This window comes from Lepidothrix coronata, unplaced genomic scaffold (genome assembly GCF_001604755.1).
Source record: "Lepidothrix coronata isolate B3197 unplaced genomic scaffold, Lepidothrix_coronata-1.0 Scaffold31, whole genome shotgun sequence".
Taxonomy (NCBI): Eukaryota; Metazoa; Chordata; class Aves; order Passeriformes; family Pipridae; genus Lepidothrix; species Lepidothrix coronata.
In genome coordinates, this window is record NW_016690211.1 from 1,512,872 (window position 1) to 1,528,707 (window position 15,836).

At 38.1% G+C, this 15,836-nt stretch overlaps 1 protein-coding gene across 7 annotated transcripts in view; it reads right to left on the bottom strand.

The window, feature by feature from the left end:
* PRLR (prolactin receptor) overlaps positions 1-15,836 on the bottom strand; it is a 155,362-nt gene that overhangs the window by 43,471 nt on the left and 96,055 nt on the right. Inside the window, exon 1 of one of the 7 annotated variants that reach the window (XM_017811164.1) lies at positions 14,344-14,364. The exons of the other annotated variants lie outside the window; for them this stretch is intronic. The gene's annotated coding sequence lies outside the window, so the exon portion shown is untranslated. Of the gene's footprint in view, positions 1-14,343; positions 14,365-15,836 lie in introns of those variants that run through there. 7 annotated transcript variants of the gene reach the window in all.

The window sequence follows — 15,836 nt, forward strand, 5'->3', positions numbered from 1 at the left end:
CCCACAAAGAAATGTTAGAGATGTAGACTCAAGGGTAATCACTACAGAGAAGACAGATGGAGTTGTCTGTTCAGATAAGATGCAGAATAAGATGTGAAGGGAGAATGAAAGACGATCAATAGCAGACCCCTGCAGAGAAAGAATAGAGACTACTATGTGCTGTAGTAGTCAGGAGAATTGTGGAAGACAAAGATAAAAGGAAAACTGTCTCCTATCATGTGTGTGTCTGTACATGTGTGCATGCAGAAGGGAGTGGAGGCTGAGAAAGAAGAGAAGATTTCTGTAGGGGAAAGGGGACAAAACAGCTTATTTTTTAGAGAGAAATCAAATAGTTGGCAATTAATTGATATTTCACAAGCTACGTATTAAATATTGAAAGTTTGCATATGAACTGGTGCAGTCACCATCCTTGAAGACTGAAATTAGCCAACTATTTCTGTTTGTCGAATTAGACATGCAGAAGCATGTATTTGTTTAACTTTCCTTTCAAAAGAAATGTTCTAAAAATATTCTCTAAAAATATTCTTGAAGAACAAATCAATAGTATTTGCCTGAACACAAGTAAGAAAGCAAAAAAAGGTAGGTGACCTTAACTTTAGACTTACAATAGGTCTTTAAGACAGGAATGTGGAAAACCAAGTACATATTCGTTTGGAACTCCATGAAATGCTGTGAACATTTGGAACTACCAAATGTTTGAGTAAACAAACCCACAAGATTAGGAAGCATGATATCCATATATTCTCCTGCATGTGTTAAGATACACTGAGTTAGATGTGTCAGGTAAATCTTATTGCCAAGACTAAAAAGACCAGTTAAGTACAAGCTACTGAACTGTTACTTTTTACTGGGGGCACTGCTAATGAAGGATTCAAAAAGCATAGGTAACTGTGTGGGACATGGAATTATTCAGTGCAGGAAATGCTGCACACTGAAAAAGACTGTGTCTGAATGGAAGCAGATTGTAAAAACATGCACTAAAAATGGAAAACAAAAGCAGTAGAAAGACAGAGCAGGGTCACCTGAATTTCATGGGGCCTATTACGGTTAAGTAGAACAGGACAGAACCACAGAATGAAAGAATAATTCATGCTGGAGCCAAATAATCCATTCTCTGCTGAAGGCAGTTACTCATGAGACCAGACAGTATTGCTCTGGGTTTATCTATTCACAGCTGGAAAATCTCAAACTACAAATAGTACCTGATATTCAGTTAGAACCTCCCTTGTTTCAACATGTCCTCCTGCCATGGACTGCAGCAGGAACCTGCCTTCATCCTCCCAGTAACTTCCCTGCAGGTAGTGGAAGACTGCCATCAGGAAAATGCAGGCCCACATTTTCCCTTCTGTTTATGGCTCTACCATCCTGTTGTCACTCTCTGGTTATAATCCAAACCCTTTACTCTCTTGAAACACTTATCTGAATTTTAGGCTGTCCTTCTGATGTATAACTGCATATTAATTCTATGATGTTTGGGGCCCTTCCTGCCTCTTGAAAGCAAATGAAAACAGTGTGAAACAAAGCTTGCAGTTCCTTCTGTCAAATTGGCTAAGTCTTAAAAGAAAGCGCTTGACCTGCATGAAAAAGGATATGTCAGTACCCTCTTAATATGAATATCTATATTTCTACAAAAGAAAACAAAATGGAAATAGATCATGAAAATGAACCTTAATGAGCTACTGCTGTTTCTTCAAAGCAACTTGTAATGAAAATTCTGATTATTTTTTTCTGTAATATTTTATAAAATAAGAGAAACTTCATCAGCTCTCATAGAACTGCCAACTGGGACAGCAAATAGACCTTAAAGCCCACTAAAATACTAAAAGTAGATATATGTGAGATAACTACCAATTCGTATTTTGACATTGAACTATTAGCCTTGTTACACTGTGCATTTTCACCTCCCTCTCTTCACGTCATATTTGTATGGATGCGATTAGAAATCCACTCTATTGCAAATAAACTAGGGTGGTCTCACTAGGGAGGGTAAACAGTGCCAGGGGTTCAGCAAAGAGTGTGAACCAGCCTGTAGGCTCTCACATGTCCAGGACAAATGGCTGATAATGAAAATCAGCCTTTAAATTTGGGATTTTAGTATAGACTCAGAAAAGGACTGTACATTTTGACTGGTGTAATATTATCAGCCTTCCCTAGCCAGTTTGGGATGAACATTCCAACAACTGCACATGAACAAGCAGCACAAAAAAAAAAAAAATAAGCCAACTCACTGCTAAAACAAAACCTATTCAAACTTTGTGTGCAAAAGAAATGGTTCAAGAACATTTCATGCTTGGGGATAAAGTAATTCTGAAATTGGCAAGATTAGAAAGAGCTTAGCTTGATACAGCTGCCTACTTTCCAGATTAAAAAGATTGGCATAGGTGGGAATTAATTTTTCACTGTCATTTTCATAAGAGCTCCATGTTCCCAGCTCTAGTGTGCTCCTTTTAATGCTGCCATTTCCTATTAGAGGACATGCCACACGGCCTACGGGCCTATTAGAGAAAAGTCATTTGCCTGTTAAATAAGACCACTAGATTACAAATGTCTATGTTTACAACCTTTGAAATGAATGCAGTTATATCTACAACGAATTATCAGTTAACTTTTTTTAGTCCCTAGGATCCTAAGGCTAGAGACACCCACCCATGGCCCTGGGAGCACATAAATGATTCTCTGCTATGGCAAGAGACTGGTGCTACTTCCTAAAGGATGGATACAGTAAAGTTTGATGTGTGGAGAAAAGCCAAAATCTTGCCTTAACTCAGCAACAGAAAATACAGTAAGGTTTTGAAATTCTCATAGTGCTTTTCCACCTTTTTTTTTCTTTTTGTTTTTGCTTATGTGGTATAAGCCTTGCAAGTTTTGCTGATGTTGTTATTGCACTGGCATGGGGAGTACAGTATCCTTTTTCTCATACATTTGCATGTAAGTATCTTGTGAATACTTGAGAAAAACTAAACAAGTTGCACTCTAACTCAGAATGTAGTCTTGATCACACAGAATGTAAGATCTTAGTTTTAAATAAAACCAGGCTGTTCATGCGGAATAACTCCAGTAATGGGCTTAGACATTTTCTAATATGATAATGTAGTAGGGCTCCAGTAGTACCTTCAGTTATTAAACTGATGAAGATAAAAACAATATTAATCTCCCTATTTTTGGGCATAAACTGAAATGAAAACTCAAATCCAGGTTCTTACTCTCTCTCCAGTGTCACAACAGATAAACCATTGAGATCCCTTGTGATTCCTCTCTTGACACGTCTCCCTGCCCCATTTTTGAATGTCAGTACCTACGTGCTTGTTCTTTCCATTCTCTGATTGTATTTGTCTACTCTACATTTTCTGGAAAGACACTTGTAGCATCAGCTGGTATAATTTTTCAGATGCTTCCCCTTATTCAGATAAATAAGGGACTATTGATAAGTGGAGAAATTGTACGTCTCTTATAGTAAACAGTTCATTTCAACTCCAGGGAGGTAATTCCAATAATAATAAAAAAAAAAAAAAAAGTCAGGACAACTTACAATTTTGCCTGCCAAATTTCCTAAAAATTTCATAATTTCTCTCACATCTCTTGAACTGTAGAGAAATTACTATTATTTCCACATTCTGTGATGGCACAGTGAGTGAAATACATTTAATACAGCTGAAAATAAAACTTGGAAGGTTATTTCACCATTAGAGCTTGTATGACAAATACTGTATGTTGCTTCTTTCATTAAAAAAAAAAAAGATGAAGTAAAAGCATAACCTTCCCTTTAAAAAACATTTCTGTTTTTAAGACAATATATACTTAGATTTTTTAAGGATTAAATGAACCAATGTTAACTGTTTTTGTACAACGTAATATTCTTAAATGAGCTGTTGATAAAAATAATTTGTGTCACATTGCATTTTTACATGTTATTTTTCAAATTTCAGGTTAAGATGCATTCCTATGGCTAATGCCTTACAAGCTAAGAAGGATCAAGCAGAAAATCACAAATCAAGAAGGGGTTTAGAAGAACCTCTAAAAGAAATAACTGTCAATAAAAGTATTCCTGAAAGCCAACAACAGTGACACTCAGTCTTTCATAAAAACTTCTATGAAAGAAATAAACTCGAATATCACGCAACACAGACACTGTCTGTCCAAGCCAGATGAAGTATTAACTTGTCACTCAAATGTTTCTTATACTGAGGAAAGAAGAAAGAAAGGCAAAATTTGTGCTGATGTAAATGGATTTCATGGAAATGGGCACAGAACAGCAAACCTGACACAGGACAGCACAAAAGAGTGGAGCAACAGGTTAGGGAGGGATTGTGTGAGTAACTGCAGTGGGACTGTAGAGTACTCAAGGGTGAGGACAAGCTGCTTAAATTCTCCTTAAGGAAATAAAAGGCCTGCATGGACTGACTCGAGGAGAAGTGGGTGAAGCAGGAAAAGATTAGTTTAAGCAGATTCTGAGCAGGAGCTGCTTTTCAGTAGCTGGATTTATCTATAAGGAAAAGGAGTCTTTATATTTTGAACAATTACTGTACGTATAAAATATAAAATTCCACATGTCACTTCTGCTGCTAGAAACGAGGCACTGCTGAATTTGAAACTTTACCAGTTTTATGCTTTGCTGTATACACATGTCCAAGATAAAAGTAAGCACCACTTACTTAAACCATAAGCTAACTACTGACCACATACGTGGTTGTTAATGATTTACACATCCAGGAACAGAAGCCCTATCTGTACACCACCACTATAAAGCAAATTTATGAGGTAACAAAGAAAGCATTTTCTTTCATTCTGTGATTCTAGAGAAGCATCAGAACCCTGCTCAGTCACAAAACATTCGTCTGTCTGCTCTCACCAATCCAAGCTCTTCTGTAGGAAAACAAGCACCTCTGCTCTGTCACAGGATAATGAGAATCAACAAGGTAAGAACAAGGAGAAACCACCAGGTTGTCTTGGTTGTTCTAACACCCTATTGGTTAAAGAAGACTATGTAGACAAACACAATTCTGAAAGCAAAGCAGCAGATCAAATTAAGGAAGCTATGAGGAAAACCAGCAAGAAAATTACTTAGGAAAGACTTGTAGAAAGTAGATGTAGATAAAAAGTATACTTGGCACTGAGAACTGAGACTGATTGTATCCTAAAAGAGACACGAAAACATGAATCTCAGCAGCAGGGAATTCTGTGTTGTAAGTGCAAACTTCAGCCCTTCCCACAACAGTAATGAAGACTGCTGCCTAAAGCACAGAGCTGAAAAATGTTCTGTCAAAAAAATTAAATGTATTAGAGGTAATTACTGTTGGGGACTTTTTTAAATTTTCAAAAGATTTCCTTTAAGTGTTATGCTACAATCTATGACTTGGTCACAAATGCATTGATCCATTCAGCCTAATCTATTTTTTCTCAACAAATCCCTGAAGACTATGCAGAGGAATACCGCTTTAGTGCAGGAACTCTTTCAGCTCTGAATCTAGATGTTTGCCAAGTAGGTGAATGTGATACCACATAAAATACCTATGAACAAACAAGCGTACTATAACATATTTCAGTTTAATTATCATGACACGCAAACCTTCACGCATTGTTTTTTTCCTTTACAGACAGCTGGCATACAGAAAAGATGAGCAAAAAACATGAGCAAGCTGCTAAGAGGAAAAAGGTTACTTTAAAATAAAGGAGGAATTATTAGAGGGAAAATACACAATTCATTGGATGCCTTACCTTTCTAAAATCCTTGAAAAATATCAGTAACCTGCTAACCTTGGTTTTATTTAAACAAAATTATAAGTAGGACATAATTAGGACTTATTGATATAGTATCATATGTATGTACTAATGGGTACATACATATGATATGTATGATTCTAGACATTCCAGGTCATTATTTAAAACATTATCCTCTTCTATTCTGCTTGATTACTGATACTTAATAATGAGACTACCAGGAAAAAGATGGATCTGACCTAACATACTTATAATTAATATTGGTGTGATGCAAGATCAGGATAACTGATCTTAGATGAAGATGTATGTATGTATATACATACATTCATAGATATGCAACTGAGCTTCAATTAAAATACCAGCTACTTATATAATGATGAAACAAAGAGCTTTTGTTGCCTGATAAAGCGTATCTCACATGCTCTTGAAGAGGAAGAGATGTTAACTGGGTGTGGGCCTGGATAATAAATTTCAGTTTCCACTTGTCCAAAAGTTTTGTAGACTTTAGATCCCAAGTGTTGATTGTACTCCACTGTATTACAGGTTGTGCATGGCAGAGGAAGAGCTGCAGCAAAGGCAGGAGACAGAGACTCAGCAGACGGGTACAGGCACAGATCAAGTCCCTCCTGCCACTCCTGCTATTAATGCTGCCCAGAAGGAAGAGGTCTCCAGTGATGGGCTTGTGAGGCAGCTGGGGCTGCCCAAGGAAGAGCTCAAGGAGTCTGGTACATGAGGGAGAAGAATCATGCTCTATTATTGCTACACTTCGGCGTAGGGTTGGACTTGATGACACTGGAGGTCTTGTCCATCCTCAGTGATTCTACGATTCTATGATTCAGGTCTCAAGGTTTGATCTGCAAACTTCAAGGGTATGTCTAGAAATTACTTTAGGTCAGGAGCACTCCTAAATAATGAATGTATTTTGTAACTGGGAAAAGACGAGCTATACTGTTGGTATGAATGAGGCAAGTTTTCAGCATGCTGAATAGAGCCAGTCTTTCTAGACATTCCAGATCATTATTTAAAATGTTATCCTCTTCTATTCTGCTTGATTATACTGATACTTAATAATGAGACTACCAGGAAAAATATGGATCTTATCTAAAATACTTAAGATTGGTGTGGTGCAAGATCAGAATATCTGATCTTAGATGAAGCTGAAGATTTGAAGGACAAAAATTTTAATTATGATATTGCTTGGCTGAATACACACCTTTAAAATGTTTTAGATTTTGTATAAATCCTTTTTTTTTTTTCTGTGAAAGCAACTGTTATTTATTAATAGTACATTTAAACAGTGAATAACATTTATTTCCTAGTTCTGTATTAAGAACACAGATTCTCCTTCTTGCTTACTCTCTTTCCAATTTGGCTAAATATTACAATTGCTTCAGACAAAAGATGCATTGGCTTTGAAGTTCTCTTACACCAGAGTAGTGGATGCACCAACTGGAGCTCAGGCACACTCTAACAGTGACACTGCAAGAAGCTCAAGTTACCTGTAAGACTCCATATATAACTTGCGAAAGTCTCTGCAGCAATAAAAACTGATGACAATAAAAAATGGCAACTCTAAATGAAACAGGAAAAAAAATTACTAGGAACATATACAGTGAACATATATATTCAATTTCATCAGAACCAAGACGAAACTCTATTAATTACAGAATTACTCCTTCCATGACATTGCCAGGATCCACTTCTAATGCCAAACGCCAAATTCAGTACTAACATTTTCCATGAATCCTGAAAAAGATTTCCAGCTTTGAATCAGAAAATAAAATAAATTCCAAAACAAAAGACATTGATGCCCTCATTTTTTCCCTTTTATAGTGCAAAGCATTGATTTGATTTATTTCTCAGTTTTGGTTCAATCTTTCAGTGTCTGTGAATGCTAGCTCCCTATTTTTCTATTGGCAGAAGTAGGATACAGAAGTGACACCAGGGGTTGCTAAGCACAGGCAATTAAGTCAACTAAACTTTGTAATTAATGTGTAAAGAGTCCACAATAATGAACTTACTTTGGTTTTAATCAATCCCTTAGGAATACTATGTGGCAGGAAAAAAATCATATACATCCTTCTTTTGTAAATCCACTTTCTCTAACCATTATCTTATCTCTAACAATTATAAGTAACAAAAATATGGCAATTCATCCTCTAAGTTGAGTACTGAGTTATTTTAACTGTTATATCAAGCCCCTGTATAATTTAATCTCTTCTTCTGCTCTGCACTGTTCACATTCAGATCAGTATCTACAGAGAAATCTCACTGAATTTAGCATAAGCAGAAGATACACATCTGACATCTGACTTTCTAGATAGTAGTTTTCTGCTTCATTGGGCAAAATAAAAAGCCCACAATACTCAAATTAATAGGTTTTCCATGAAATGGAGTGCCTGAAAAACTTGCACGATTAAAGGAAAACAAAATCACAGTGTTTGATAGAAGACCAAGAATATCTCCCTGATCTCACTGCCACTTGTGCCAACTTTAACTGGAACAATTCTAGCATAGTAAGGAGTCATACATCTTCAAACAAGAGGAAAAATGTGATGCAAGAAAATTCCTCACAAATTATGAAACAAACCATGCGAAATCTGCACACATAATTCACATAGGATCACCCTTGAAAATAAAACTGTTAAGTATTTGCTAATTAGAATGGAATTTAAAGCAACATTTTAAGCCAAGTTCTTTCCAAATTATCAACCTCTTTCTCATTCTGATGGACTGTAATTCACAAAAGTTAATGATAGAGGGATTATTTATATAAAGGTTTGCCAAGTGAACAACAGCTTCAATTCTTTTCTTTCAAGAATGGCCATGCTTTGAATAATTGCCATAGTTATCTTGCATTTACTTGACAAGTAAACAGAAACATTTGTGTCATTTCAGATTATCGGTATTTGGTTTTCCACATATTGATTTCATGCGAGACTTTCTATTTCTTTATTTGTGTTTAGAGATACTTTACATAACAGAACCTGTGGTCTACGATCAAATTGCATTTCAAATTCAATTCCATTTTTCTTGAAAGGCATAGCTGTGTTCTACTGTAGCCCTGTGGCTCTGTAAACACACTATTGCCATTGGTAGCAACAGGTAACAGACTGTCCTGGCTTTGCAAGTCCACAGGACTGAGGCTTCTCAGGCTTACTTTGAACTTTTCTTGGTCCACCTGCACCATTTTTGGGGGCTTACTTAGGTGAAGTAATAATTTTCCTAGTTTATTTTAGTTTTTTATTCGCTTCTTTTTGTATAACTATCATTTTATATACAGTAATAAGACACAGTTATTCTGAGTTGAAGAAATATTTAATAATGGCATAATGACACAGTGTAGAGGAATACGTGTAAGAAATGGGGGACAAGCTGACCCAATCCAAGGTCTATAAACAATTCACCAACAGGCAACAATGAGCTGAGCAAAATGAAAGCAATGAAGAACAATATCTAAAATACATAAAAGCCATAAAGTAAACTTTGATATAACATAAACCATCAGGTCAATGAGTAAATAGCAAGGTGCGGAACATTAGCAAACACAGAAAAATGGGTCCAATGGGTCAAAGTGTATCCTACAGAAGAGAATGAGGAAAGCAATGACCTATTCCTCCTAGCGAAAAACAGCAAGTGACCACAGAATCAACACTTCAGTTCTCTGAAAGACCTGGAATAACTCAGGCAGACTACCATTGCTGACCTTACTTAGCAGGCAGAGGTGGCAAAAGGATAAGCAGAGAAAAAGAGGTAGATATAAGGAATAGTGTGCACAACAATTTACATTGTATTATTTTTGAGACTTTTTCTGAAATTCTATATTTTTTTCTTTAGCAATTAGGTCTGGACTAGTAAGAATTCTTTGGTTAGACTCTTCTACTAAAATAAATTCACAGCTTTACATATAGGTGTTTCCTTCATCATACCAAAATGTAAAACATATTACCCCTTATCTAGAACTTATTTGCACATTTGAATTTTTATTTTCAATTTCCTGACTAGTGCTCTTTAATATTGCATCTTATTTCTCATGGGAAAGATGTTTTGATTGCTATTTTTAAGATACAATCTCTCTACTTGATTTTCCTAAAATCTCTGTCATTGCATTACACACAGAAAGATCATGGCAAATACAGCAGCATTATGTGACTGAGTATCAAAGATAAAGGGCAAAATTACACAGGTCATCACAAAGAACTTCTAGTTCTCAGGCTTTACCTACCTTTGAAGCATTTTTTTTTCATTGTATGCATAAAAAGCTAGTATATATACTTGCATGGAAAAAGAGGAGGTGAGAGATACTTAAAAGATTTTTTGCATGGAGCTCAATATACACATTCAGTTCTAAACCTATTCAGTGTAATGCTTGCTAGTACACATTCTTCTGTTGGAATTGCTTATACAGTCAATTATCTGTTTTAGCATTCATTTCTAATAGTCATCATAATGTGTAAACCATCCTTCAGAAAAAAGAGAGTTGCTAGCCTGGACTACTAACTAATGCATAGTTCAGTGTGACGTTGCTACAGCAACTAAAGAGATGAAATTACATGTCATATATCATTTACACGTTACTTAGAACATACAGCTTTCTAAAAGCCATTAGCCAAAGAGAGGTGCTCTGATGGAGGAGACAAGCATATTTTAAAGCATTCTGAAGTATTTTCCATTGTTCTGAAGGAATAGAGAAGTGAATCAAAGTAATATGACTGAAGTATTTAAAAATAAAAGAGCCTTCCTTTTTAACATGATACCAGCATTTCTCAGGGTCCAGTTGCCAGAAGAACACACTTCTAGATCATGGACAAGCAACTTTTTACTTCAGATATCTAAGAAGTGAGTATTTGTGGCCCATGTCATGGTATGCAGAAATTGTGCAGACCCCACGTTGCCCACAGGAAAACAGCTGCCCTCTGAATGAAAGCTTGAGAGGATTTCAAAACTGGGGCTAGATCTCATTCCAGTGGACCTCCTTAGCAAGTACATGTGTCTTCATTAAAGTAGTCTTGGTCCTCCAAGACAAGCTAATTACCTCTCGTACTCCCTGCAGAGACACAAACTAATATGAAAATGAAACCAGTGTGTGTTTGTGTGGTGGTAATGGTGGTGATGGATAAATTTAGCAGACAAATTGAGACAATTCAAATTGGCAAATTTCATGATTTAGTGAAGCTATTTATGCATTGAGTTTGCAAGTGATCTGGAAAACACTCAGTTTGTAATGTCACTGTGAATAAAAAGTAACTACGATGGGGTTAAAATTCTAGATTCACCAACAGGGTGCACATTTTGGATAAGAAACTGAACAAAACATCTGGGAATGAGTCTGGAGATGTTTTCCAGACCACAGGAGAAAGATTAATGACCCAAGTCTGTCAGGCTAAAATGGAAGCTTACTGAGGGACTGGATAAGGTTTTGATTTAAGAAAAAAAAAAGAAGAAAGAAAAGCAGTAAAACAATCTATAGAGTGGATAGGCCTGCTGCTCATTGTCAAAAAGGATATAATTCTTTGCTTATGTATAAACACAAGAGAGTTTCATAATTATGTAAAAAGGGAACATTTTGTACTGCCAACAAGAGGAGAAATTCTGTAAGCAATGGAGGATGCCCAGTCTTTTTCTACATCTGAAGTACCAGAGGGTTTCTGGCAGTCATACTCAGAAGAGAAGCAAGTTTCTGCATGTTCAAGACACTCCCCCAGAGCACCAGTGAAACCTCTTGAGTGCCCAATGCTTACTGTACTTTCCATGGGATCCTCCTGCACAATGGGGAACATGCTGCAATACATCATTTCAGGGCTGAAAACAAAGACAGCTGGAGTACAGCACCTTCCTTATTTTATTTAAGACATTTGTGCAGGTAGGATAGAGTTTTTGAAAATGCCACCTACTACGTGGACATCAGTGCCTATATGCCATAAATGGACTGGACACAAGTAAAGAAACTATAACAAATCTGAGTACAAGGACAACTGGGAGAACAGAGGGGAGGAAGAACTCTTGTTAGAGATCCTCAAGCCTGTAACTGCATGAATTCATCACCATAATGTGATTGAGAAGAATATAAAAAGGCCTTCAAGATATACTGTAGATACCTCCTCACATAGCTCTTAGTATCCTTTTACCCTGGTACACCAGTGTTCCAAGTAAATCTTCCACAGTCACCAACTCACCTAGGTTTGCAATTCAGAAACAATGAGGTACAATTACCAGCTAAATCCATCCAGCTGGGACACCCCTTCCTCCTCCTGGCACGACATATCAGTGCTATTGAGCTTACTGGCCTCCACCCAGCGTGTTGCCTCACACACAAAGAAATCCCCTTCCCTCTGGAAGCATCTGTCTGACAACTTTAGCCAAGAGAAAAGAAGCAGAGCTCAAGGGAGTCTGTTTCATTATCGACTAATACAGAGGACAAAGATCGCAAGACAGTGCGTGATAGGTCGTGGTTCTGGAAAGAAGGCATCCCTAGGGATGTCACAAAGGATGGGGCACTGTCCTGAATCAGTGGCTTCTGAGGTCCTCAGTGGTGCTCAGCACCAAGCCTAGTCATGCTCTCATGGTGAAATCTCCACTGAAATGCTTCCTGAATGTGCCTTAAGTCACTACGGAAAAACACGTGTGCTAGCAAGCAGACACATGCAAGGCTGTCAGAGATGCTCTGGCCAAATGGAGGAGGCTGATTAGAACAACAAGGACTGGCAGCCTTGCTCTGTGCTTTCTCCAAAGAATCATTTCAGACAGAGGCCAAGGACTCTGTCATATCATGCCATCCTCTCTTGTAAGGCATTCCAGGCTGCAGGCATAATCTCCTCACTTAAATATTAATATCATACTGCCTGGAAAAGGGAGCCCTGGCTTTGGGTGAGCACATCATAAGCTGAATTCAGGGCAGGCCTGCAGTGCCCTATAGAAGACAGGGCAGCACCAACTGTATATGCTAGAAAAAGCAGAGGAAGAAGATGCAGGGCAGTAGAACTGGGTTACACAGCATAAAGACTGGAAAAGGGGAAATATGGATGTCATTCGTATGTCCCTAATGACATGCCAGCTATTATAGAAGTTGCTCATTTGCTGCTGACAGAAAAAAAAAAAACAAACACAAGCAAGAAAAGTCTGGGCAGCAATTAAAAAAAAATAGAAAAAAAGAAAAAAAAAAAAGGAAAGGCCCTGCTGGCACAAACTAATGGAGGTAAAACCTTGTTCAGACACAGCCAAATTCCTGTGGGCCCCATTAGACTGCACCTTGGGCAGAAAGCTTTTCAAGTTCTTACAGAAATTAAGGCTATCTAAACATGAGTGTCAAATCCAAGCAAGCCATCTTGCTTGTCACAAAAAGACTGAAAAACAACACAGGAAAAAACCATTGTTTTTTAAACTGTGGTGGGTGACCTTGGCCAGCTGCCAAACACCCACCCAGCCACTCTTATGCCCCTGTTCAACAAGGCAGGAGGCAAAATTATGATGAAAAATCTGCTAAATTGAGATAAAGACAAGGAAATCACCCACCAATTACCATCTCAGGCAAAACAGATCAAATCTGGGAAATTAACTTAATTGAATTCATTGCCAATTAAATAGATTTGGGTGGTGAGAGGAAAAAAAAGACAAAATTAAAACAACACCTTTTCCTCACACCCCTTTTTCCCAGCCTCAGTTTCACTCCTTCATTTGCAGACTCCTATAATTCCCACCACTAAAGTAGACCAGGGGATACTGTGGAGTGAGGGATTATGGTCAATACACACTAGTTCATCTCTGTCATTACTTCCTTCTCATGCTTTTCCCCTGTTCTGCTCACCTTATCCATTCCCTTGGGCTGCAGTTCCTCAAGAGCTACGAAAAACTGTAGATGAGGAGAAGGATGAAAGAAGAGTTTGCTAGGGGTGAAGAGAGTAGATTTAGAGTCTCAAGGTTAGGTAAAAGAAAAGGCAAGTCGTGATGCTTGCCTGCTGGCTTTGTAGCCAAAGTTAGTCTCAGGCCTGGCAGCAGCTTAAATGTGGGAGACACAAACATCCAGGGGCATTGCTCTTTACTATCCTTTCATGGACTGCAAAACATTCAGCTGCCTTCCAGGAATTTTCTCCAGGCTTGTATCAAGGTGATTTTATGGATACCAGTAGGCCTTAAATGATCTGATAGTGCAACCAGGTAACTGGTAAGAAGCTGCCATCAGAATATGGTGTCATTCCATATGAAAGCAAAGCTAAGTAAGAAGAATATAAGAGAAGAATCCAAGTAAGAATCCAAGTCAGAATACTCATTTCTTGACTGTAAATCTCTGCATGGAACAATTTAAGCTCACAGCCTACAGGGCAACTCTGAAGTCCTGAAATATGTGAATCAGTGTTTCATGAAGTATATAACAAAACCAAACATGAATTGTCCAGAATAGTTAATAATTTACCAGAGTATAATGCAATGTTGTCAAGACTTCTCCAGAGAAAAGCTATAGTTATGTATTTTTAAACAATATTTCTGGCCCAGCTGGGCATGTTGTCTCTATGGAAAACAGCAATGATCATAGTACTGTAGACTTAGTGGATGGACTTGAGCATGTTTGCTGTAGGAAAGGAACAGAGCTTGCCAATGTTAAATTAGCCCCAAGCCTTTAATGAGTACCTTGTGGCCAAATGATGTCTACTGAATTCTGGATCAGTAGGGGCACCTTGTAACAGCTCTGTAAAGGCAGAATAGCTAATTCAGAATCCATGAAATAAGGCCCAGAAGGATCTTCCACATCCCAAAATTAGTATTTCATTACTAATAGTCCAACACCTGAAGAATGATGTGGTCTATCTGTAGATGTTATTAAGTTCACAAAACCAGTGTGCTGAAGTACAGGAGGAGACTTTGATTTCTAGGAAATGGTCTTCCCTTGAAATAAGTCTTTCCATGGACTCAGCTTTTTCTCTTAAGCACTGAGACAGCACCTGCATCCTTTGAAAGCAATGATTTTGGTTAGCTGTTACTAGACAAGCTCTATACAGCAGTGCATTAATTCTTGGATTGCCTCATCTTAAAAAGTCCATTGACACACTTCCTTTCTCTAAGCCCCGTCATTACCTGAGAGCAAGGGAAGGCCTCAGCTGCTCTCAGATGCCTCTCCAGGGCCTGAGAGCTTTTCAATGAGAACACCACCTGACAAGTACACCCTCCTCTTAATCCAAAAAAAGCTTTTTTTCTTTACTGTCCTTTTTTCTTATTTAATTCCAAGACCTGACTACACAACTACGTCACTCTGGCAGAACCTTTGAAGTGCATTATTATAATTAAATGCTTTGTTGGAAGATGTTAAGACACTCGATTGTCTTCAGGTTTATTCTTCTCACAGTTTCTTTAAAGCTTGATGAATGCACACTCACAATAAATTCACAAAACCCAATCTGTAATAATTGCACTTCACAGATTTAAGTACATGCAGTATTCATAAAGTCATGACATTCTTCTCAGATCATTCTTCAGCAGTCCTCTATATATCACCCAATAAAATTTAGAACTGGGACAACTCATAGTTACATACAGAAAAGAAGAACAGCTGCAGACATAGCAAGGGTTGCTGCTCATAGACCATCCCCTTCCAACGCCATGGACAGGGACACCTTCCACTAGACCAGGTTGCTCAAAGCCCTGCCCAACCTGGCCTTGAACACTTCCAGTGATGGGGCATCCACAGCTTCTCTGGGCAACCTGTTATAGTGCCTCACCACCCACTTAAGAATTTCTTCCTAATATCTAATGTAAAGTCACCCTCTTTCAGTTTGAAGCCATTCTCCCTTGTTCTGTCATTACAAGCCCTTGTGAAAAGTCCTTCTCCAGTTTTCTTGTAGCCCCCTTAGGTACTGAAAGGTGCCATAAGGTCTTCCTGGAACCATCTCTCCTCCCAGCTGAAAAACCCCAAATCTCTCAGCCTTTCTTTGTAAGAGAGGTGCTCCATCCCTCTAAACATCTGCTTCTGGACTCACTCTGGAAGGTCCATGTCCTTCTTATGCAGGGGACCCAGAGAGCTGGATGCAGAACTACAAGCGGGGTCTCACGCCGGCAGAATAGAGGCGAAGAACTACTTCCCTTAATCTGCTGGCCATAGTGCTTGTGATGCAGCACACATTGCTGGA